Consider the following 24254-nt stretch of genomic DNA (forward strand, 5'->3'; position numbering starts at 1 on the left):
TACTGTATTTTAATTACCTCTGAACAGCAGGAGGGAGCTTCTAAGGCCTCTCCATTTGGTTGGGGTAGACTATTCGACTCTCCTGCCATTGTTGGGCTAATGGTCTTTGACACCTCTCACTTGACACGTCAGTGCTAGTTGAAGCTGTATCAAGCTTGGCAATTATGTTTCATTCAATGCTTATAAAGTAATGTCATGTATTTTTCTTCTTGGCTTTTGGCAATAGAATATAGTTTCAGACTAAACATTACTCACTCAGTTCCAGGTTGGGTGGTGTTTTCAGGTTACTGTTGTTTTCCAGAGAATTTGCTGTGTAATAATCCTTGGTATTTGTGAATCTTTCAGGTGATTCCGTAATTCCGTCCAAAATCAGGTTGTAGGTTTTGAGTTTTGATTTGAATTTAGGGTTATGTTGTAGAGGGTAGCATCCTGTATGTGTTCCTGACAAAAAATCCAAGTTTAACTAACTCTAAATCTATATTTTTTAAAGAAAATGCTGAAAAATGCAGGAGCTCATCTGATCATGACCTCTCTCTCTCTCTCTCTCTCTCTGTTGTCTCTGTCTCATCAGTCCTCACAGCAGGGGCCACAGTGAAGAGCAGCAGAGAAGAAAAAGGGTTGAAATAATTGGAGAATTAGGGGCAGATAAAAGGGAGAATGAAAAAAATTTGCCAAGAAGCCGCTGCTTCAACATTGTGGGCCACAGAGGTTTCATTATACTGTAGTGGAGGAGAGAAACATAATGGCCCGATCAGAGAGGGACAGAGACCCGTTATGCAGACATGGACACTAAGCTACACTGGCTCATGTTCAGTCGGCCAACAGAACAAAACAGTCCAAAAAAATAAACGTTTGATATTGTTTTCTTGTTGCCACGGCGGTGTACCTTCACTGAGAAGGAGGGAGAGGGTTAGGGAGGGAGAATGAGAAGGAGGGAGAGGGTTAGGGAGGGAGAATGAGAAGGAGGGAGAGGGTCAGGGAGGGAGAATGAGAAGGAGAGAGAGGGTTAGGGAGGGAGAATGAGAAGGAGGGAGAGGGTTAGGGAGGGAGAATGAGAAGGAGGGAGAGGGTTAGGGAGGGAGAATGAGAAGGAGGGAGAGGGTCAGGGAGGGAGAATGAGAAGGAGAGAGAGGGTTAGGGAGGGAGAATGAGAAGGAGGGAGAGGGTTAGGGAGGGAGAATGAGAAGGAGGGAGAGGGTTAGGGAGGGAGAATGAGAAGGAGGGAGAGGGTTAGGGAGGGAGAATGAGAAGGAGGGAGAGGGTTAGGGAGGGAGAATGAGAAGGAGGGAGAGGGTTAGGGAGGGAGAATGAGAAGGAGGGAGAGGGTCAGGGAGGGAGAATGAGAAGGAGAGAGAGGGTTAGGGAGGGAGAATGAGAAGGAGGGAGAGGGTTAGGGAGGGAGAATGAGAAGGAGGGAGAGGGTTAGGGAGGGAGAATGAGAAGGAGGGAGAGGGTTAGGGAGGGAGAATGAGAAGGAGGGAGAGGGTTAGGGAGGGAGAATGAGAAGGAGGGAGAGGGTTAGGGAGGGAGAATGAGAAGGAGGGAGAGGGTCAGGGAGGGAGAATGAGAAGGAGAGAGAGGGTTAGGGAGGGAGAATGAGAAGGAGGGAGAGGGTTAGGGGGGGAGAATGAGAAGGAGGGAGAGGGTTAGGGAGGGAGAATGAGAAGGAGAGAGAGGGTTAGGGAGGGAGAATGAGAAGGAGGGAGAGGGTTAGGGAGGGAGAATGAGAAGGAGGGAGAGGGTTAGCGAGGGAGAATGAGAAGGAGGGAGAGGGTTAGGGAGGGAGAATGAGAAGGAGGGAGAGGGTTAGGGAGGGAGAATGAGAAGGAGGGAGAGGGTTAGGGAGGGAGAATGAGAAGGAGGGAGAGGGTTAAGGAGGGAAAATGAGAAGGAGGGAGAGGGTTAGGGAGTGAGAATGAGAAGGAGGGAGAGGGTTAGGGAGGGAGAATGAGGAGGGAGAGGGTTAGGGAGGGAGAATGAGAAGGAGGGAGAGGTTTAGGGAGGGAGAATGAGAAGGAGGGAGAGGGTTAGGGAGGGAGAATGAGAAGGAGAGAGAGGGTTAGGGAGGGAGAATGAGAAGGAGGGAGAAGGTTAGGGAGGGAGAATGAGAAGGAGGGAGAGGGTTAGGGAGGGAGAATGAGAAGGAGGGAGAGGGTTAGGGAGGGAGAATGAGAAGGAGGGAGAGGGTTAGGGAGGGAGAATGAGAAGGAGGGAGAGGGTTAGGGAGGGAGAATGAGAAGGAGGGAGAGGGTTAGGGAGGGAGAATGAGAAGGAGAGAGATGGTTAGGGAGGGAGAATGAGAAGGAGGGAGAGGGTTAGGGAGGGAGAATGAGAAGGAGAGAGAGGGTTAGGGAGGGAGAATGAGAAGGAGGGAGAGGATTAGGGAGGGAGAATGAGAATGAGAAGGAGGGAGAGGGTTAGGGAGGGAGAATGAGAAGGAGAGAGAGGGTTAGGGAGGGATAATGAGAAGGAGGGAGAGGGTTAGGGAGGGAGAATGAGAAGGAGGGAGAGGGTTAGGGAGGGAGAATGAGAAGGAGGGAGAGGGTTAGGGAGGGAGAATGAGGGAGAGGGTTAGGGAGGGAGAATGAGAAGGAGGGAGAGGGTTAGGGAGGGAGAATGAGAAGGAGGGAGAGGGTTGGGCATGGAGGGAGGGAGGGAGGGAAAGGGTTAGGGAGGGAGAATGAGAAGGAGGGAGAGGGTTAGGGAGGGAGAATGAGAAGGAGGGAGAAGGTTAGGGAGGGAGAATGAGAAGGAGGGAGAGGGTTAGGGAGGGAGAATGAGAAGGAGGGAGAGGGTTAGGGAGGGAGAATGAGAAGGAGGGAGAGGGTTGGGCAGGGAGAATGAGAAGGAGGGAGAGGGTTGGGCAAGGAGAATGAGAAGGAGGGAGAGGGTTGGGCAAGGAGAATGAGAAGGAGGGAGAGGGTTGGGGAGGGAGAATGAGAAGGAGGGTTGGGCAGGGAGAATGAGAAGGGGGGAGAGGGTTGGGCAGGGAGGGAGACGGTTGGGCAGGGAGGGAGAGGGTTGGGGAAAAAGGGAGAGGATTGGGGAGGGAGGGAGAGGGTTGATGAGGGAGGGAGGGAGGGAGGGAGAGAGCCGGGGTGGGAATACGAGTCTTGTTGGATCATTCTGCCAATGTCAGTGGTCTGTTCATTGACTTGCGTAGCTAACCGTTACCAATAGGTGTGAAATTGCTTTTGTGTTCACAAGACCAGGTTGAAATAAAAGAGAGTTAGGCTGGATTGCACACTATTGTTCTCAATCAAGATGCTAAATTCCCGAGAACTATGCCTCTGCTGCTCCGCCCTCTCCTCTCTCCTGCTCCTGCTCCGCCCTCTCCTCTCCCCTGCTCCGCCCTCTCCTCTCCCTTGCTCCGCCCTCTCCTCTCCCCTGCTCTGTCCTCTCCTCTCCCCTGCTCTGTCCTCTCCTCTCCCCTGCTCTACCCTCTCCTCTCCCCTGCTCTACCCTCTCCTCTCCCCTGCTCCGCCCTCTCCTCTCCCTTGCTCCGCCCTCTCCTCTCCCCTGCTCCGCCCTCTCCTCTCCCCTGCTCTGCCCTCTCCTCTCCCCTGCTCTGTCCTCTCCTCTCCCCTGCTCTACCCTCTGCTCTCCCCTGCTCTGTCCTCTCCTCTCTCCTGCTCCGCCCTCTCCTCTCCCCTGCTCTGTCCTCTCCTCTCTCCTGCTCTGCCCTCTCCTCTCCCCTGCTCTGCCCTCTCCTCTACCCTGCTCTGCCCTCTCCTCTCCCATGCTCTGCAATCTCGTCTACCCTGCTCTGCTTCTCCTCTCCCCTGCTCTACCCTCTGCTCTCCTCTGCTCTCCCCTTCTCTGCCCTCCTGCTATCCCTTCTCTGCTATACCTGCCCCTGCTCTCCCGTGCTCTGCTCTTCCCTGCTCTGCCCTCCTGGCCTCCCCTTCCCCCCTCTCCCCTCCGCTGTCCTCCTACCCTTCTCTCCTCTGCCCTCCCCTGCCCTCCCCTTGCTCTGCCCTCCTGCTCTCCTCTGCTCTCCTCTGCCCTCCCCTTGCTCTGCCCTCCTGCTCTCCCCTGCCCTCCTCTGCCCTGCGCCGACCAGCTTTTGTTAGTAATTCTTATTTGATTAAGCATGCTGTGGACCTCCAGGACCCGGCTGGTAGGTTGCCACTGATACACAGCTTGACACAGTGTGTGTGTGTGTGTGTGTGTGTGTGTGTGTGTGTGTGTGTGTGTGTGTGTGTGTGTGTGTGTGTGTGTGTGTGTGTGTGTGTGTGTGTGTGTGTGTGTGTGTGTTCGTTCCTCTGAGAAAGTTACCCCCCTAAAAATGCTAACCTCCCCTGTTAGTATAATGGTGAGAGTTTAGCATGTCTTATGGTTATGATATTTGTGCTTCTGTAACTTTCTCACTCATAATTTTTCACGATTTATTCAGGATTATCCATAATCATGGTTGCAAGATCGAATCTCCAAGCTGACAAGGAAAAGATCTGTCGTTCTGCCCCTGAACAAGGCAGTTAACTCACTGTTCCTAGTCCAGTTAACCCACTGTTCCTAGACCAGTTAACCCACTGTTCCTAGACCAGTTAACTCACTGTTCCTAGACCAGTTAACCCACTGTTCCTAGACCAGTTAACTCACTGTTCCTAGACCAGTTAACCCACTGTTCCTAGACCAGTTAACCCACTGTTCCTAGACCAGTTAACCCACTGTTCCTAGACCAGTTAACCCACTTATTCCTGTTCCTAGACCAGTTAACCCACTGTTCCTAGACCAGTTAACTCACTGTTCCTAGACCAGTTAACCCACTGTTCCTAGACCAGTTAACCCACTGTTCCTAGACCAGTTAACCCACTGTTCCTAGACCAGTTAACTCACTGTTCCTAGACCAGTTAACTCACTGTTCCTAGACCAGTTAACCCACTGTTCCTAGACCAGTTAACCCACTGTTCCTAGACCAGTTAACTCACTGTTCCTAGGCCGTCATTGAAAATAAGAATTTGTTCTTAACCTGTCTGGCCAATGAAATTGCAGGGCGCCAAATTCAATCAACAGAATCTCATAATTCAAATTCAAAATTCTCGCTAATCCAACCACAGTGTCCAATTTCAAAAAGGCTTTTTGGCGAAAGCAGAACATATCATTATGTTAGGTCAGCAACTAGTCACAGAAAGCATACAGCTATTTTCCAACCAAAGAGAGGAGTCACAAAAAGCAGAAATAGAGATAAAATGAATCTAAACTCTAAACTTTGATATTCTTCATCAGATGACACTCCCGGGACAACATGTTACACAATACATGTATGACACTGTATATTCGATAAGCAAAGAGTTGAAAAACTACAACTTCAGATTTCCCACTTCCTGGTTGGATTTTTTCTCAGGTTTTTGCCTGCCATATGAGTTATGTTATAATCACAGACATCATTCAAACAGTTTCAGAAACTTCAGAGTGTTTTCTATCCAAATCTACTAATAATATGCATATATTAGCAACTGGGACTGAGTAGCAGGCAGTTTACTCTGGGCACGCTTTTAATCCAAACGTTAAAATGCTGCCCCCTATCCCAAAGAAGTGACTTGCCTTGTTAAATAAAATAAATACATAGAAATGTAGAAGTGTTTAGAAGCATATTCTTACTCATAATTCTATTCTATATTCTTATTCATAATAAAAAGTTACTCCAAAATGACAATACATTCATTTACCATTCATTTCTATTGGGCACAAAATAATATGAAACACAACCAAAACAAACAGCAAGTGCATCAAACAAATTTTTAGCAATAATGGACAAAATGCTTAACTTTTGAGTACTTTAATACACAATATGCCCCAATACTGTTGGTCTCCTAATGTACAAAAGTGCTGTAATTTCTAAACGCTTCTCCCGATACGGATGAACATACCCTCAAATTAAAGCTGACAGTCTGCACTTTAACCATATAGTCATTGTATCATTTAAAACCCAAAGTGCTGGAGTACAGAGTCAAAAACTACAACAAATGTGTCACACCGAATACTTTTGGAGCTCACACTACAGTACACTGCATAATGATCTGTATGAAACCTTCCTTTACTGTTAACACACACACACACACACACACACACACACACACACACACACACACACACACACACACACACACACACACACACACACACACACACACACACACACACACACACACACACACACACACACACACACACACACACACACACAATTTTTAGTATCATGATGTTTTGGTACTGTGCAACTCTAATCGCAATCCTTCTCCCGTAAAGCGATTGTGAAGCTTTGTTATAGAGTCGTCTAAAGTAAATAATGGTTTTACGAGAGAGGAGATAGGAAAGAGAGGAGCGATGAGAGGAGCGAGGAGGAGATGAGATGGACGAGAGGACCACTAGGTATTCAGGGCATGGTCCTTCAGTGCCAGCTGGCTTGTTTGGCATCAACTGGCAGCTGTGACTAGTGTCCTGTCCTGTCTGGTCTGTTTGGTGCCATTTCATCTTGTTATTTCGTCTCGTTATCTTTTGAAGTGCAGCTTGGCCACATAATTATGGAGGGACTACTTTATTTTTTAGGGCCACATCATTATGGAGAGACTAGTTTATTTTTTGTAAAAATAAATAATTGATCCCTTCTAACATTGTCCACGAGAAGGTGATGATTACGTAAATGGCGTGCAGTAATGCTGTGCTTGTCACGTTCCTGACCTATTTTCCCTTGTTTTGTATTCATTTAGTATGGTCAGGGCGTGAGTTGGGGTGGGTTGTCTATGTGTGTTTTTCTATGTTGGTATTTTGTGTTCGGCCTGGTATGATTCTCAATCAGAGGCAGCTGTCTATCGTTGTCCCTGATTGAGAATCATACTTAGGCTGCCGGGGTGTCACGTGTGTTTTGTGGGTGTTTGTTCCTGTGTTAGTGTTTTGCCACACGGGACTGTTACGGTATGTTCGTTTGTTGTTTTGTATCGTATATGGTTTTCGTGTTCATTAAATATCATGGAAACTTACCACTCTGCAAATTGGTCCTCCGATCCTTCTCGCCTCTCCTCGTCCGATGAGGAGGACGAAATAGACTATCATTACAGTGCTGCAGTAATTAATTTGTTTTAAAATGATTGCCACCAACCTTCTATTTAAATTGTTGTTGTTTCTGAGCACTGAGAGGAGTAAAATGTCTCCCCATACCTCAGATGAACTGTGTCTGTCTGAACTGAGAAGAGCAGGTCAGCTCTCTCAAATCAAATCAAAACAAATTGCATTTGTCACGTGCACCGAATACAACAGGTGTAGGTAAACCTTAAAGGGAAATGGTTACTTACAAGCCCTTAACCAACAATGCAGTTTCAAGAAAATACTCCCCCCCCAACAAAACAAAAATACCAACAACAAAAAAAGTAAGAGATAAGAATAACAAATCATTAAAGAGCAGCAGTAAATAACAATAGTGAGGCTATATACAGGGTATTACGGTACATAGTCAATGTGGAGGCTATATACAGGGTGTTACGGTACAGAGGCAATGTGGAGACTATATACAGGGTGTTACGGTACAGAGTCAATGTGGAGGCTATATACAGGGTGTTACGGTACAGAGTCAATGTGGAGGCTATATACAGGGTGTTACGGTACAGAGTCAATGTGGAGGCTATATACAGGGTGTTACGGTACAGAGTCAATGTGGAGGCTATATACAGGGTGTTACGGTACAGAGTCAATGTGGAGGCTATATACAGGGGGTACCGCTACAGAGTCAATGTGGAGGCTATATACAGGGTGTTACGGTACAGAGTCAATGTGGAGGCTATATACAGGGAGTACCAGTACAGAGTCAATGTGGAGGCTATATACAGGGGGTACCGCTACAGAGTCAATGTGGAGGCTATATACAGGGGGTACCGGTACAGAGTCAATGTGGAGGGTATATACAGGGGGTACCGGTACAGAGTCAATTTGTCAATGTGGAGGCTATATACAGGGGGTACCGGTACAGAGTCAATGTGGAGGGTATATACAGGGGGTACCGGTACAGAGTCAATTTGTCAATGTGGAGGCTATATACAGGGGGTACCGGTACAGTGTAAATGTCAATGTACAGGGGTACCTGTGTTGAAGTAATTGAGGTAGTTAATCAAAGTTAAAAAAGCAAAGTTAAATCTAGAATCGGCTTCCTATTTCGCAACAAAGCCTCCTTCACTCATGCTGCCAAACATACCCTCGTAAAACTGACCATCCTACCGATCCTTGACTTTGGCGATGTCATTTACAAAATAGCCTCCAACACTCTACTCAGCAAATTGGATGCAGTCTATCACAGTGCCATCCGTTTTGTCACCAAAGCCCCATATACCACCCACCATTGCGAACTGTATGCTCTCGTTGGCTGGTCCTTGCTACATATTCGTCGCCAAACCCACTGGCTCCTGGGCATCTATAAGTCTATGCTAGGTAAAGACCCGCCTTATCTCAGCTCCCTGGTCACATAGCAACACCCACCCGTAGCACGTGCTCCAGCAGGTATATTTCACTGGTCACCCCCAAAGCCAACACTTCCTTTGGCCGCCTTTCCTTCCAGTTCTCTGCTGCCAATGACTGGAACGAATTGCAAAAATCACTGAAGCTGGAGTCTTATATCTCCCTCTCTAACTTCAAGCATCAGCTGTCAGAGCAGCTTACCAATCATTGTACTTGTACACAGCCAATCTGGTAATAGCCCACCCAACTACCTCATCCCCATATTGTTATTTATTTTTTTGCTCCTTTGTACCCCAGTATCTCTACTTGCACATTCATCTTCTGCACATCTATCACTCCAGTGTTAATGCTAAATTGTAATTATTTCACCTCTATGGCCTATTTTTTGCCTTACCTCCCTAATCTTCTACATTTGCACACAGTGTACTTAGATTTTTCTATTGTGTTATTGACTGTACGTTTGTTTATGTGTAACTCTGTGTTGCTGTTTTTGTCGCACTGATTTGCTTTATCTTGGCCAGGTCGCAGTTGTAAATGAGAACTTGTTCTCAACTGACCTACCTGGTTAAATAAAGGTGAAATAAAATAAATAAAACATATACTCTATATATTCTATTATTTTCTGTTGTATTCTATTATATTCTATAGTATTATATTCTATATTATTATGTTCTATTCTATTCTATAGTATTCTATTCTACACTATTATTTTCTGTAGTATTCTATTCTATAGTATTATATTCTATATTATTCTATTCTATAATATTCAATTATATTATATAGTATTATAGGCTATAGTATTATATTCTATATTATTCTATTCTATAATATTCAATTATATTATATAGTATTATATGCTATAGTATTCTATTCTATAGTATTCTACTCTATAGTTTTATATTCATTCTATAGTATTATATTCTCTTCCAAAGCCAAGTCAACAAACAGATTACCGACCATTTCGAATCCCACCGTACCATCTCCGCTATGCAATCTGGTTTCAGAGCTGGTCATAGGTGCACCTCAGCCACGCTCAAGGTCCTAAACGATATCTTAACCGCCATCGATAAGAAACAATACTGTGCAGCCATATTCATTGACCTGGCCAAGGCTTTCGACTCTGTCAATCACCACATCCTCATCGGCAGACTCGACAGCCTTGGTTTCTCAAATGATTGCCTCGCCTGGTTCACCAACTACTTCTCTGATAGAGTTCAGTGTGTCAAATCGGAGGGTCTGTTGTCCGGGCCTCTGGCAGTCTCTATGGGGGTGCCACAGGGTTCAATCCTCGGGCCGACTCTCTTCTCTGTATACATCAATAATGTCGATCTTGCTGCTAATGAGTCTCTGTTCCACCTCTACGCAGACGACACCATTCTGTATACTTCTGTCCCTTCTTTGGACACTGTGTTAACAACCCTCCAGGCGAGCTTCAATGCCATACAACTCTCTTTCCAATTGCTCTTAAATACAAGTATAACTAAATGCATGCTCTTCAACCGATCGCTGCCTGCACCTGCCCGCCCATCCAGCATCACTACTCTGGACAGCTCTGACTTAGAATATGTGGACAACTACAAATACCTAGGTGTCTGGTTAGACTGTAAACTCTCCTTCCAGACCCACATCAAACATCTCCAATCCAAAGTTAAATCTAGAATTGGCTTCCTATTCCGCAACAAAGCATCCTTCACTCATGCTGCCAAACATACCCTCGTAAAACTGACCATCCTACCGATCCTCGACTTCGGCGATGTAATTTACAAAATAGCCTTCAACACCCTACTGAATAAATTGGATGCAGTCTATCACAGTGCCATCCGTTTTGTCACCAAAGCCCCATATACTACCCACCACTGCGACCTGTACGCTCTCGTTGGCTGGCCCTCGCTTCATACTCGTCGCCAAACCCACTGGCTCCAGGTCATCTACAAGACCCTGCTAGGTAAAGTCCCCCCTTATCTTAGCTCGCTGGTGACCATAGCAGCACCCACCTGTAGCACGCGCTCCAGCAGGTATATCTCTCTGGTCACCCCCAAAGCCAATTCCTCCTTTGGCCGCCTCTCCTTCCAGTTCTCTGCTGCCAATGACTGGAACGAACTACAAAAATCCCTGAAACTGGAAACACTTATCTCCCTCACTAGCTTTAAGCACCAGCTGTCAGAGCAGCTCACAGATTACTGCACCTGTACATAGCCCATCTATAATTTAGCCCAAACAACTACCTCTTTCCCTACTGTATTTATTTATTTATTTTGCTCCTTTGCACCCCATTATTTCTATCTCTACTTTGCACATTCTTCCACTGCAAATGAACCATTCCAGTGTTTTACTTGCTATATTGTATTTACTTCGCCACCATGGCCTTTTTTTTGCCTTCACCTCCCTTATCTCACCTCACTTGCTCACATTGTATATACACTTATTTTTCTACTGTATTATTGACTGTATGTTTGTTTCACTCCATGTGTAACTCTGTGTTGTTGTATGTGTCGAACTGCTTTGCTTTATCTTGGCCAGGTCACAATTGTAAATGAGAACTTGTTCTCAACTGGCCTACCTGGTTAAATAAAGGGGAAAGAAAAAATGTATATATTTTTTTATTCTTTAGTATTCTATTCTATAGTATTCCCTTCTTTTCTATAGTATTCTATTCTATAGTATTATATTCTATAGTATTCTATTCTATAGTATTCTATTCTATAGTATTCCCTTCTTTTCTATAGTATTCTATTATTTTCTATAGTATTCCCTTTTCTATAGTATTCTGTTCTATTCCTTAGTATTATATTCTATAGTATTCCCTTCTTTTCTATAGTATTCTATTCTATTCTACGTTATTCTATTCTATTCTGCTCTATTCTACTGTATAGTTTTCTATAGTATTATATTCTATAGTATTCTGTTATATTCCTTAGAATTCTATTCTATAGTATTCCCTTATTTTCTATAGTATTCTATTCTATAGTATTCTATTCTTTTCTGCTATATTCTACTGTATAGTTTTCTATAGTATTCAATTATATTCTATAGTATTCTATTATATTCTGCTCTATTCTACTGTATAGTTTTCTATAGTATTCTATTCTGCTCTATTCTACTGTATAGTTTTCTATTCTATTCTATAAAATTGTATTCCATTATATTACATTCTATATTATTCTATTCTATAGTATTCTATTATATTCTATATTATTCTATTTACTCTATAGTATTCAATTATATTCTATTTTATTGTATTGTATTCTATTCTACACTATTATTTTCTATAGTATTCAAATCAAATCAAATCAAATTTGTCACATACACATGGTTAGCAGATGTTAATGCGAGTGTAGCGAAATGCTTGTGCTTCTAGTTCCGACAATGCAGTAATAACCAACAAGTAATCTAACCTAACAATTCCACAACTACTACCTTATACACACAAGTGTAAAGGGATGAAGAATATGTACATAAAAATATATGAATGAGTGATGGTACAGAGCGGCATAGGCAAGATGCAGTAGATGGTATCGAGTACAGTATATACATATGAGATGAGTAATGTAGGGTATGTAAACATTATATTAAGTGGCATTGTTTAAAGTGGCTAGTGATAAAATGTTTACATCAATTTTTCCATTATTAAAGTGGCTAGAGATACATTTTTACATAATTTCCATCAATTCCCATTATTAAAGTGGCTGGAGTTGAGTCAGTATGTTGGCAGCAGCCACTCAATGTTAGTGATGGCTGTTTAACAGTCTGATGGCCTTGAGATAGAAGCTGTTTTTCAGTCTCTCGTTCCCTGCTTTGATGCACCTGTACTGACCTCGCCTTCTGGATGATAACGGGGTGAACAGGCAGTGGCTCGGGTGGTTGTTGTCCTTGATGATCTTTATGGCCTTCCTGTGACATCGGGTGGTGTAGGTGTCCTGGAGGGCAGGTTGTTTGCCCCCGGTGATGCGTTGTGCAGACCTCACTACCCTCTGGAGAGCCTTACGGTTGTGGGCGGAGCAGTTGCCGTACCAGGCGGTGATACAGCCCGACAGGATGCTCTCGATTGTGCATCTGTAAAAGTTTGTGAGTGCTTTAGGTGACAAGCCGAATTTCTTCAGCCTCCTGAGGTTGAAGAGGTGCTGCTCCGCCTTCTTCACCACGCTGTCTGTGTGGGTGGACCAATTCAGTTTGTCCGTGATGTGTACGCCGTGGAACTTAAAACGTACTGCCCTCTCCACTACTGTCCCGTCGATGTGGATAGGGGGGTGCTCCCTGTGCTGTTTCCTGAAGTCCACAATCACTCCTTTGTTTTGTTGACGTTGAGTGTGAGGTTATTTTCCTGACACCACAAATCCGAAGGCCCTCACCTCCTCCCTGTAGGCCGTCTCGTCGTTGTTGGTAATCAAGCCTACCACTGTGGTGTCGTCTGCAAACTTGAAGATTGAGTTGGAGGCGTGCATGGCCACGCAGTCGTGGGTGAACAGGGAGTACAGGAGAGGGCTCCGAATGCACCCTTGAGGGGCCCCAGTGTTGAGGATAAGCGGGGTGGAGATATTGTTTCCTACCCTCACCACCTGGGGGCGGCCCGTCAGGAAGTCCAGGACCCAGTTGCACAGGGTGGGGTCGAGACCCAGGGTCTCGAGCTTGATGACGAGTTTGGAGGGTACTATGGTGTTAAACGCTGAGCTGTAGTCGATGAACAGCATTCTCACATAGGTATTCCTCTTGTCCAGATGGGTTAGGGCAGTGTGCAGTGTGGTTGCGATTGCGTCGTCTGTGGACCTATTGGGGCGGTAAGCAAATTGGAGTGGGTCTAGGGTGTCAGGTAGGGTGGAGGTGATATGGTCCTTGACTATTCTATTCAATTACATAGTATTCTATTATTTTCTGTAGTATTCTATTCTATAATATAACATTATATTCTATATTATTCTAGTATATTATATCGTATTCTATTAAATTCAATATTATTCTATTCTATTCTATTCTATAGTATTCTATTATATTGTATTATATTATATTCTATTTTTTCTATTCTATTCTATAGTATTCTAATAAATTCTATCCTACTCTGTTCTATTATATTATATTATATATTGTTCTGTTCTATTCTATTCTACACTATTATTTTCTGTAGGTTTCTATTCTATAGTATTCTAATCTATATGATTCTATTCTATTCTATAATATTCAATTCTATTCTATAGTATTATAGGCTATAGTATTCTATTCTATCGTATTCAATTGTATAGTTTTATATTCATTCTATAGTATTATAATCTCTTCTATAGCATTTTTTATAGTATTCTATTCTATAGTATTCTAGTCTATAGTATTCCATTGTATTCTATAGTATTCTACCATGTTCTTTAGTTTTCTATAGTATTCTATTCTATAGTATTCTATTCTATAGTATTCTATTCTATAGTATTCTAGTCTATAGTATTCTATTCTATAGATTAGTATTCTATTCTATAGTATTCTATTCTATAGTATTCTATTCTATAGTATAGTATTCTATTCTACAGTATTCTATTCTATAGTATTCTATTCTATAGTATTCTAGTCTGTAACATATTTTTCCATTCTATAGTATTCCATTCTATTCTATAGTATTCTACCATGTTCTTTAGTTTTCTATAGTATTCTATTCTATAGTATTTCTATTCCATAGTATTGTACTCTATGGTATTGTATTATATTCTATAGTATTCTATTATATAATATTCTATTGTATTCTATAGTATTATATTAAATTCTATAGTTTCCCATTCTATTCTATATTAATCCATTGTATTCTATAGTATTCCATTAAATTATTTTCTATTCTATATTATTATATTCTATTCTATAGTATTCTATACCTTTCTATACTATTCTATTATATTCTATTGTATTATATTCTATTCTATTGTATTATTTACATTCTACATTTTTGTTTTCTATTCATAGTGTTCTATTAAATTCTATTATATTCTGTTATGTTCTATATTATTATTTTCAGTTCTATTCTATTCTATAGTTTTCTATTCTATATTGTTCTATTCTGATCTTTTCTATTCTATAGTATTTGAATTCTCTTCTATAGTATTCTATTCTATTCTATGATATATTGTTATATTCTGTAGTATTCTATTCTATACTATATTATTATATTCTGTTCTATTCTATTCTATATTATTGTATTATTTTCTATAGTTCGATGCTGTATCCATCTGTCATAATGCATGTTGGTGTCGTAGCATGCCACCAGCATATCTCTATCTCTCTGGGGTTAGGCCTAAGCTTCTCTTCTTTTATCTAGGATTATCTAGGATTATCTAGGATATATATATATATATTTATTTATTTAATTAAACAAAATAATTAATTATTAAAATATGAATATCATACAGTGGAAGCCTTTGCAGCCCTGGTACATTTTAGTGATCAAATCCCTGACGGCTAAACCGTGAGGTGGACAATCATTGTTATATTTATTTTAGAGGGCCATTTTTCAATTTGAAAAATGTGTTTGATTTTAAAATGTAAACTTTAATTTACTGCATTTTTTTATTTATTTTTATTAAATATATAATTTGGAGAACTAACATCATTTTGGCAATTCATGTCTTTCAGAAAAATGATTTAATCTCAATAAAAGACAGGTTACATTTGAGAAAAAAAAGGCTTAATGTTCCCTTAATTAGAAAATAGTTCTGATCATATATGCCTAGACCTAGACTATATCCAAAACAACTAATAATACACTGAATTTCTACATTTTCAGTCATTTAAATTGTAAACACCATAACACAAAGAAAATCTAATATGGGAAGTAAACTCAAAGTATTCAATAATTTACTGTGTATTTCAGATGGAACCAAGAATTTAGAATGTACCAGAGGACCTATAAAAAATAAATAAAATCTTAACACGACGGGGCAAAGAGTCCCTGACCCCGACCCAGGGAAGCCTGGCTAGCTACTTTTTCGATTTAGCTGGCTACTCCATGTGCTTGTGGGAAACACTGGTTTATTGTTATGGCAATAAAAATAAATAAAAAACAATACTGCAAACTGTTCATTTAAATTATCCTTCTGGTGGACATTGTAAAAAAAGGAAGTTTTGAGACATAAAAAAACAAGAAATAAAGTATAGTGGAACCTTTTATCAGAGGCTATATGGTAGAGGACGGGGACTTTAATGCAGGTAAACTTAAATCAGTTTCACCTCATTTCAGCCAACAAGTGCTCAGCATATGTAGGAACTCCTTCAAGACAGAATGTTGGAAAAGCATTCCAGGTGAAGCTGGTTGAGAGAATGCCAAGAGTGTGCAAAGCTGTCATCAAGGCGACAAGGCTACTTTGGAAGAAAAATTTGTTTAACACTTTTTTGTTTACTACATGACTCCATGTGCTATTTCAAAGTGCTGATGTCTTCACTATTATTCTACAATGTTTTGACTGGTATTGTATAATGATACAAGTTACTTTGCATTTAGCGGTCCGTTCTTCATGGGCATTCTGAAGCGCCGGCCAGAGGGAAGCTTCTCGAACTGAGGGTGTAGAGGGTGTGAGGGGTCGCCAACGACAGCCAATGCATTCTGTTTGGTTGCCTTATGGAACAGACTGCTCAAATGTGCCTGTGGTCGACAAATTACTTTGCTGACTGTGTTTACTATTCTGGTCAGTTTGCTTTTGCTCCTCACGCTCATATAACCATGCCAGACTGTCATATTGAACGTGAGGATGCTCTCCACCAGCTCAGATACCAGACTGTCATATTGAACGTGAGGATGTTCTCCACCAGCTCAGATACCAGACTGTCATATTGAACGTGAGGATGCTCTCCACCAGCTCAGATACCAGACTGTCATATTGAACGTGAGGATGTTCTCCACCAGCTCAGATTACCAGACTGTCATATTGAACGTGAGGATGCTCTCCACCAGCTCAGATTACCAGACTGTCATATTGAACGTGAGGATGTTCTCCACCAGCTCAGATTACCAGACTGTCATATTGAACGTGAGGATCCTCTCCACCAGCTCAGATTACCAGACTGTCATATTGAACGTGAGGATGCTCTCTACCAGCTCAGATTACCAGACTGTCATATTGAATGTGAGGATCCTCTCCAACAGCTCAGATTACCAGACTGTCATATTGAACGTGAGGATGCTCTCTACCAGCTCAGATTACCAGACTGTCATATTGAATGTGAGGATCCTCTCCACCAGCTCAGATTACCAGACTGTCATATTGAACGTGAGGATCCTCTCCACCAGCTCAGATTACCAGACTGTAAATCTCAGCTTGTTAATAATTTGTGTACATAGTTATTTGAAACACTCAACCACCTCCACTGGTTGGTCATTCAGAGACAGTGGTTGTGACATTGGTAAAATGTTGTCATTTAAAAATATATATATTAACTGGTCAATTCAGTTTCGCACAATTTTTTATTTACAACAACGGCCTAGGAACAGTGGGTAAACTGCCTAGTTCAGGGGCAGAAGGACATATTTTTTACCTTGTCAGCTCAGGGATTTGATCATGTAACCTTTCAGTTACTAGCCAAACGCTCTAACCACTAGGCTACCTGACACCTCATTGATGATCAGCTCATTTGTCGTTTCCACAGTGGTGTGGAGGGCACTTGACCGGCACCATTCTTGAAGGTTGTTGGTCTGTTTAAAATAGTTGTCCACATCTGACACAGCATCTTTACAAAGGAGTCCCACCAGAGCCATGTCATCCGGGAACTTGAAAAGGCTCACATTGTTTCCTTGGATCTTCATCTCATTAGTGTAGACAGAGAACAACAACGGGGAAAAGACACACCCCTGGGGCGCCCCTGTGTTGAGGGTCAGTTCATCAGAGAGGGCCCCATTCATGAGGACCCTCTGTGGGCAGTCGGTTAAAAACCCTTGATCCAACCTGTCAGGCCTCCGTCGACGTTCAGGTCCAGTAGTCGTTTCAGCAGTGTGTGTATTTGCATTGTAGAGAAAGCTGAACTAAAATCAATAAATAAAATGTGATGATCTGATTTAGCATGTTGAAGGTGACTAGCCTCCATTTCACCAAGGTCAGAGTAGAATCCTCAGTCCCCCTCTGCCTTATAGGCAAACTGTAACGGCTCCCGTTGATCTGCTATGGACAGGGTAAGGTGCTTACTGACAACCTTTTCCATGCGTTTGTCCAGAAGTTGCGTTAGGGCCACAGGTTTGAAAGTAATTTGGTGATTTGGCCGCTGACTTCAGGCACCTGTACGATGGTCAACACCTTCCAGGAGTTTGGCACTTTACAGATGCTCAGCAGGAGTTGAAACAGTTGTGTGATGACTGCCTTGAGCTAGTCGGGGCAGACCTTCAGTACTTTGCCCCGTTGTCCGTCTGAGCCCGGTGATATGTGTGGTTTAATAAGTGACAAGCATGAGGCCACCTGGTTCTCTGTTATCTGGAGAGGAGAGGATTTGGATATGCTACCGCATATTTGATTACATTCGTCAAAAAAATTGGCAGTGTCAAATCTTCCATAAAAACAGTTCAGGTGGTTTTACAAAGGATGAACAGTCTGCAATGTAATTATCTTTTCCTTTCTCTTCCCGTCATTGCATTTAGCCCCTCCCATGCTTGTCTTGGATTGGCTGGACAGAACCTCTGCTCCACTTTATCCTTCAAGTCCTTTTTAGCTTTCCACATTTTTGACCTGAATTAATTTTCTTTCTCCTTTTACAGCATCAGTATCTCCTTTACAGCATCAGTATCTCCATTGCTGCATCAGTATCTCCTTTACAGCGTCAGTATCTCCTTTACAGTGTCAGTATCTCCTTTACAGCGTCAGTATCTCCTTTACAGCATCAGTATCTCCATTGTGTAACGGCTTTCCTCCTCCTCTTCATCCGAAGAGGAGGAGCAGGGATTGAACCAAAATGCAGCGTTGTGTGATGACATATTATTTATTTAAACAAGACACAAAACGAACTATACTTGATTAACTACAAAACAACAAACGACGTAGACGCACCTGAACATAAGAACTTACGTATAACGAAGAACGCATGAAAACAGGAACAGACTACATAAACCGAACAAACGAACAAACAAAACCGAAACAGTCCCATGTGGCGTAACATAACACAGACACAGGAGACAACCACCCACAACAAACAGTGTGAAAACACCTACCTTAATATGACTCTCAATCAGAGGAAATGAAAACCACCTGCCTCTAATTGAGAGCCATATCAGGTCACCCTTTAAACCAACATAGAAACAGAAAACATAGACTGCCCACCCAAACTCACGTCCTGACCAACTAACACATACAAAACTAACAGAAAACAGGTCAGGAACGTGACACATTGCTGCATCAGTATCTCCTTTACAGCGTCAGTATCTCCTTTACAGTGTCAGTATCTCCTTTACAGCGTCAGTATCTCCTTTACAGCGTCAGTATCTCCTTTACAGCATCAGTATCTCCTTTACAGCATCAGTATCTCCTTTACAGCGTCAGTATCTTCATTGCTGCATCAGTATCTCCTTTACAGTGTCAGTATCTCCTTTACAGCGTCAGTATCTCCTTTACAGCGTCAGTATCTCCTTTACAGCGTCAGTATCTCCTTTACAGCGTCAGTATCTCCTTTACAGCATCAGTATCTCCATTGCTGCGTCAGTATCTCCATTGCTGCATCAGTATCTCCTTTACAGTGTCAGTATCTCCTTTACAGCGTCAGTATCTCCTTTACAGCATCAGTATCTCCATTGCTGCGTCAGTATCTCCTTTACAGTGTCAGTATCTCCTTTACAGTGTCAGTATCTCCTTTACAGCGTCAGTATCTCCTTTACAGTGTCAGTATCTCCTTTACAGCATCAGTATCTCCATTGCTGCATCAGTATCTCTTTACAGTGTCAGTATCTCCTTTACAGCGTCAGTATCTCCTTTACAGCGTCAGTATCTCCTTTACAGCGTCAGTATCTCCTTTACAGCGTCAGTATCTCCTTTACAGCGTCAGTATCTCCTTTACAGCGCCAGTATCTCCTTTACAGTGTCAGTATCTCCTTTACAGCATCAGTATCTCCATTGCTGCATCAGTATCTCCTTTACAGTGTCAGTATCTCCTTTACAGCGTCAGTATCTCCTTTACAGCGTCAGTATCTCCTTTACAGCGTCAGTATCTCCTTTACAGCGTCAGTATCTCCTTTACAGCGTCAGTATCTCCTTTACAGCGTCAGTATCTCCTTTACAGCATCAGTATCTCCATTGCTGCATCAGTATCTCCTTTACAGTGTCAGTATCTCCTTTACAACATCAGTATCTCCATTGCTGCATCAGTATCTCCTTTACAGCATCAGTATCTCCATTGCTGCATCAGTATCTCCTTTACAGCATCAGTATCTCCTTTACAGCATCAGTATCTCCATTGCTGCATCAGTATCTTCTTTACAGTGTCAGTATCTCCTTTACAGCATCAGTATCTCCATTGCTGCATCAGTATATCCTTTACAGCGTCAGTATCTCCTTTACAGCGTCAGTATCTCCTTTACAGCATCAGTATCTCCTTTACAGTGTCAGTATCTCCTTTACAGTGTCAGTATCTCCTTTACAGCATCAGTATCTCCATTGCTGCATCAGTATCTCCTTTACAGTGTCAGTATCTCCTTTACAGCATCAGTATCTCCATTGCTGCATCAGTATCTCCTTTGTCAGTATATCCTTTACAGTGTCAGTATCTCCTTTACAGCATCAGTATCTCCTTTACAGCGTCAGTATCTCCTTTACAGCGTCAGTATCTCCTTTACAGCGTCAGTATCTCCTTTACAGCATCAGTATCTCCTTTACAGCATCAGTATCTCCTTTACAGCATCAGTATCTCCTTTACAGCATCAGTATCTCCTTTACAGCGTCAGTATCTCCTTTACAGCGTCAGTATCTCCTTTACAGTGTCAGTATCTCCTTTACAGCATCAGTATCTCCTTTACAGCGTCAGTATCTCCTTTACAGTGTCATTATCTCCTTTACAGCATCAGTATCTCCTTTACAGCATCAGTATCTCCTTTACAGTGTCAGTATCTCCTTTACAGCATCAGTATCTCCATTGCTGCATCAGTATCTCCTTTGTCAGTATATCCTTTACAGCGTCAGTATCTCCTTTACAGCATCAGTATCTCCTTTACAGCGTCAGTATCTCCTTTACAGCATCAGTATCTCCTTTACAGCATCAGTATCTCCTTTACAGCATCAGTATCTCCTTTACAGCATTAGGAACTCCTTCCAGGAAGCACACTTCTTTTTATTTAGGCACATTTTCAAGCCCTTAGACACCCAGGGCTTGTTGTTGGGAAACACAGTTTTCCTGTTAATGACAGTATCCTCACAGAACTGGATGTATGATGTGATGCTGTCTGTCATCTCGTGGGGATCCCTGCACGAGTCAAAGAACACCTCCCAAATCAAATCAAATGTTATGGGTCACATGGTTAGCAGATGTTAATACGAGTGTAGCGAAATAAAAAGTAACTCTGTGACCTCAAAGCAATACTTGAGCTCCTCTGTGTTCTCCTCTGGCCATACCTGAATGGATTTCTCTACCGTTTCGTTTTGCATTTCACCTACTGCCTGTATCTCGGTAGGAGCTGGACAACGTTATGGTCTGATTTCTGATGGGTGTTCTGCCTAGTATGATTCATATTAAGTTGCCATAACACTGGTCAAGGATACAAGTTCAACAGGAGACATACAAATGTTGTGCAGTGGGGAGGTGCGTGGAGAGAGGGAGAGTGTATTAAAATCCCCAAGCACAAATACTGGCTGCTCAGCTGATTGTGAAAACGCCGCTCCCCAACTCTGTAATCCTGTCAGCAGCTTCCTTTATTGTTATGTCCAGGCCCATAGACCAGAATAATGGTAATCGGCCCAAACTCGTGTGGTAGATAGAATGGCCTGAAAGATACAACAGGAATCTTATAGTCTCCGGTGCACACTTGTTCAATCACATTACACTGCGTGGCCCAAGTATTATATACATAAGATACGTAACTCCCTTGATGTTACTGTTGTATAGTCTCCATCTGCTCTAATAACGTCAATGTTTACGACGAAGGAGCATCTCACTCACCACAGAGACGGCAAAGGAGCATCTCACTCACCACAGAGACGACGAAGGAGCATCTCACTCACCACAGAGACGACGAAGGAGCATCTCACTCACCACAGAGACGGCGAAGGAGCATCTCTCTCTCTCTCGCTCAGTGAGTGTTTTGAGATGCCAAGTAATAATTCGTTATTAAACTGATCCTGGCAATTGGTAGATTACACACTAGTCATGTAAACGTCTGCTTATCTTAAAATCGGCATGTGGTCAAAATCAAAATAAGCGTACTGCCGATTAAAACACTTGGTTTTCTGAGCAATCTTTTGAATTATTAGGTAAAGACCTTTGTCGTGTCTTTGGCTATGCCAGGATTAAGTGATATGACATGCTATTCTATAAAATAATGTCTCTGTAATTAATATTACCTGATTAATAAGCTAATCAGGTAAATAATTAACTAGAACGTTTGGGGCAAAATGAAATAATGTTTATACAGCTGTTATCTTCTGAATAAACTCTTAAAGACCTGGTAATCTTTTACATCAATAGCAGTCCATATTTGACCGCCACCTTATTCAGTCTCATCTGATAGTGGTAAATTCTTGGTTATCTTCACGAACCCTGGCTAACAAGTTGAATCAGCAATACAACATTTGGTTTAATTATTTATTTACTAAATACCTAAATAATCACACAGAATTACATCTACACAGAATGGATCATACATTGATTACAAATTATGTCATAAAGAAAACGGCCCTGGTGGACGGAGCCGACATGGCGGCTGGTTACACAAAGGATAGGGGGTTGGGTTTGAATGAAAGAGCGGGAAGACTGAGGAACAAAAAGGTTTTGTGTGTCTCTATCGGGCCGTAGCCAGCTATGCTATCGTAAATACAGTATCTTATGCATTCTAAATAACCGCCCATTTGAAAAAGGAGAATGCAATAAATATTTACTATGAGATGCGCTTCGGTAGATTGTTCGTAGATGGGAGACCGGGTGGTCCAGAGCAGGATCTCTGGTCCTCTGAAGACTGTCTAGTAGTGAACTGGAGCGTGGTATATTGGATACTCTGTCTGTCCTCTCCTAGCCCACGTTTAGCGGGCAGAGAGGGTAGCACTTCTTTAGTGAATAAGAGTTCAAAGTTCACACCAAGTGGCCATACTATAAGCTCATGCTATATTCTGGCTGGTATAGTCAAAATTCATCCTTCCGGCGTGTAGGTCGTCACCTTCACATTGAAATCCGATGCCAATTTCGTTAGGTTCTTGCTGATGTTGACTTAGTTCTGTAGGTGGTCTTTGTCCTTTCAACGTGGGGACTGCCAGTCCGCACATTCTTGGAACAGAAAGTTACATTTTCGTCAAGGGGCTTATATAGCATTGGGAGAGAGGGCCGTGTTTCATAGTTTACACCCAGTGTCTGTTCACATGGGCGGGGCCTCTGAGTGAGGAGAGTGGTGTTCTTCTGACAAACCGTTCTCTCATTAACTTCTTGAGAATACAGGGGGTGCTATTTTCCCATTAGCATAATTTGCTCAACAGATTAAACTGCCTCTTATTCAATTATTGCTCTTACTACATGCATATAAATAATACCATTGGAAAGAAAACAATCTCTAGTTTCTAAAACCGTTTCAATTTTGTCTCTGAGTGATACAGAAGTCATTTCACAGCACTTTCCATGACCAAGAACATAAAATCAAGATGTGTTATGCTGGCTTCAAAGCTCTGCCTATATATGGTCGTGCCCCCTATGACCCGAAACACACCTCATTCGCCTTCCTCTGGGTGTCAAGAAGACGTCAGAGGAGAAATTCTTTGTTTATCTGGTACTGACGTGAAATAAGACCTATTTCTTTGGCGTGACCGACAACTTCCGGTTTGCTGATTCGCACGAGTTGGAGCTGCGATTGTGTACTGTTTTGCTGGCGTTATGGATGAAAACTATCTCCGTGTCGAATTTTGTTTGATACATGTGACCATATCATCGTAATGTATGTTTTTTCAATATAGTTTAATCAGATTATTTGAATTTTTTTGGGAGTTTTGCGGTGTTCAGTTGTCACAATTTATTTACATTTGAGAGATCTGTGCCACTCGACCGGTACCTGTGCTAAATGGAGTGGGAAAGGAAGATTTCTGAACGGAACCAACGACTCATCTTGACAAAGGACACTTTGATCAACATTCTGATGAAAGATCAGCCATAGTAAGACCCAATTTACGATGTTATATCATATCTGTTGTGCATGTGAACTGACCGTGGGCGCCTAGCCGAATCTGCCTTGTATAGCTATGCTAATTTAGCGCTACATTTTGTTTTCGTTATAAAACATTTAATAAATCTGAAATATTGTTTGGATTCACCAGATGTTGGGCTTTCAATATCTGTACGCTGTGTATTTTTCTGAAATGTTTTAAGATGAGTAATTCGTTATATGACGTTGGTCTCTGTAATTGTTCTGGCTGGGTCAGCACTATTTCAGATTGCAGCTGCAATGTAGAACTGTGATTTATACCTGAAAAATGCACATTTTTCCCCAAAAAAACTATGCTATACCATAAATATGTTATCAGACTGTCATATTATGAAGTTGTTTCTTGGTTAGTGGCTATATATATTTTTATCTAGTCGAATTAGTGATAGCTACTGACGCAGGAAAAAGCTGTTGGGAGTAAAAAAATCGTGTCCTTTGCTAACGTGGTTAGCTAATAGATTTACATATTGTGTCTTCCCTGTAA

The sequence above is a fragment of the Salvelinus namaycush genome, chromosome 1 (assembly GCF_016432855.1).
Source record: "Salvelinus namaycush isolate Seneca chromosome 1, SaNama_1.0, whole genome shotgun sequence".
Lineage (NCBI taxonomy): Eukaryota > Metazoa > Chordata > Actinopteri > Salmoniformes > Salmonidae > Salvelinus > Salvelinus namaycush.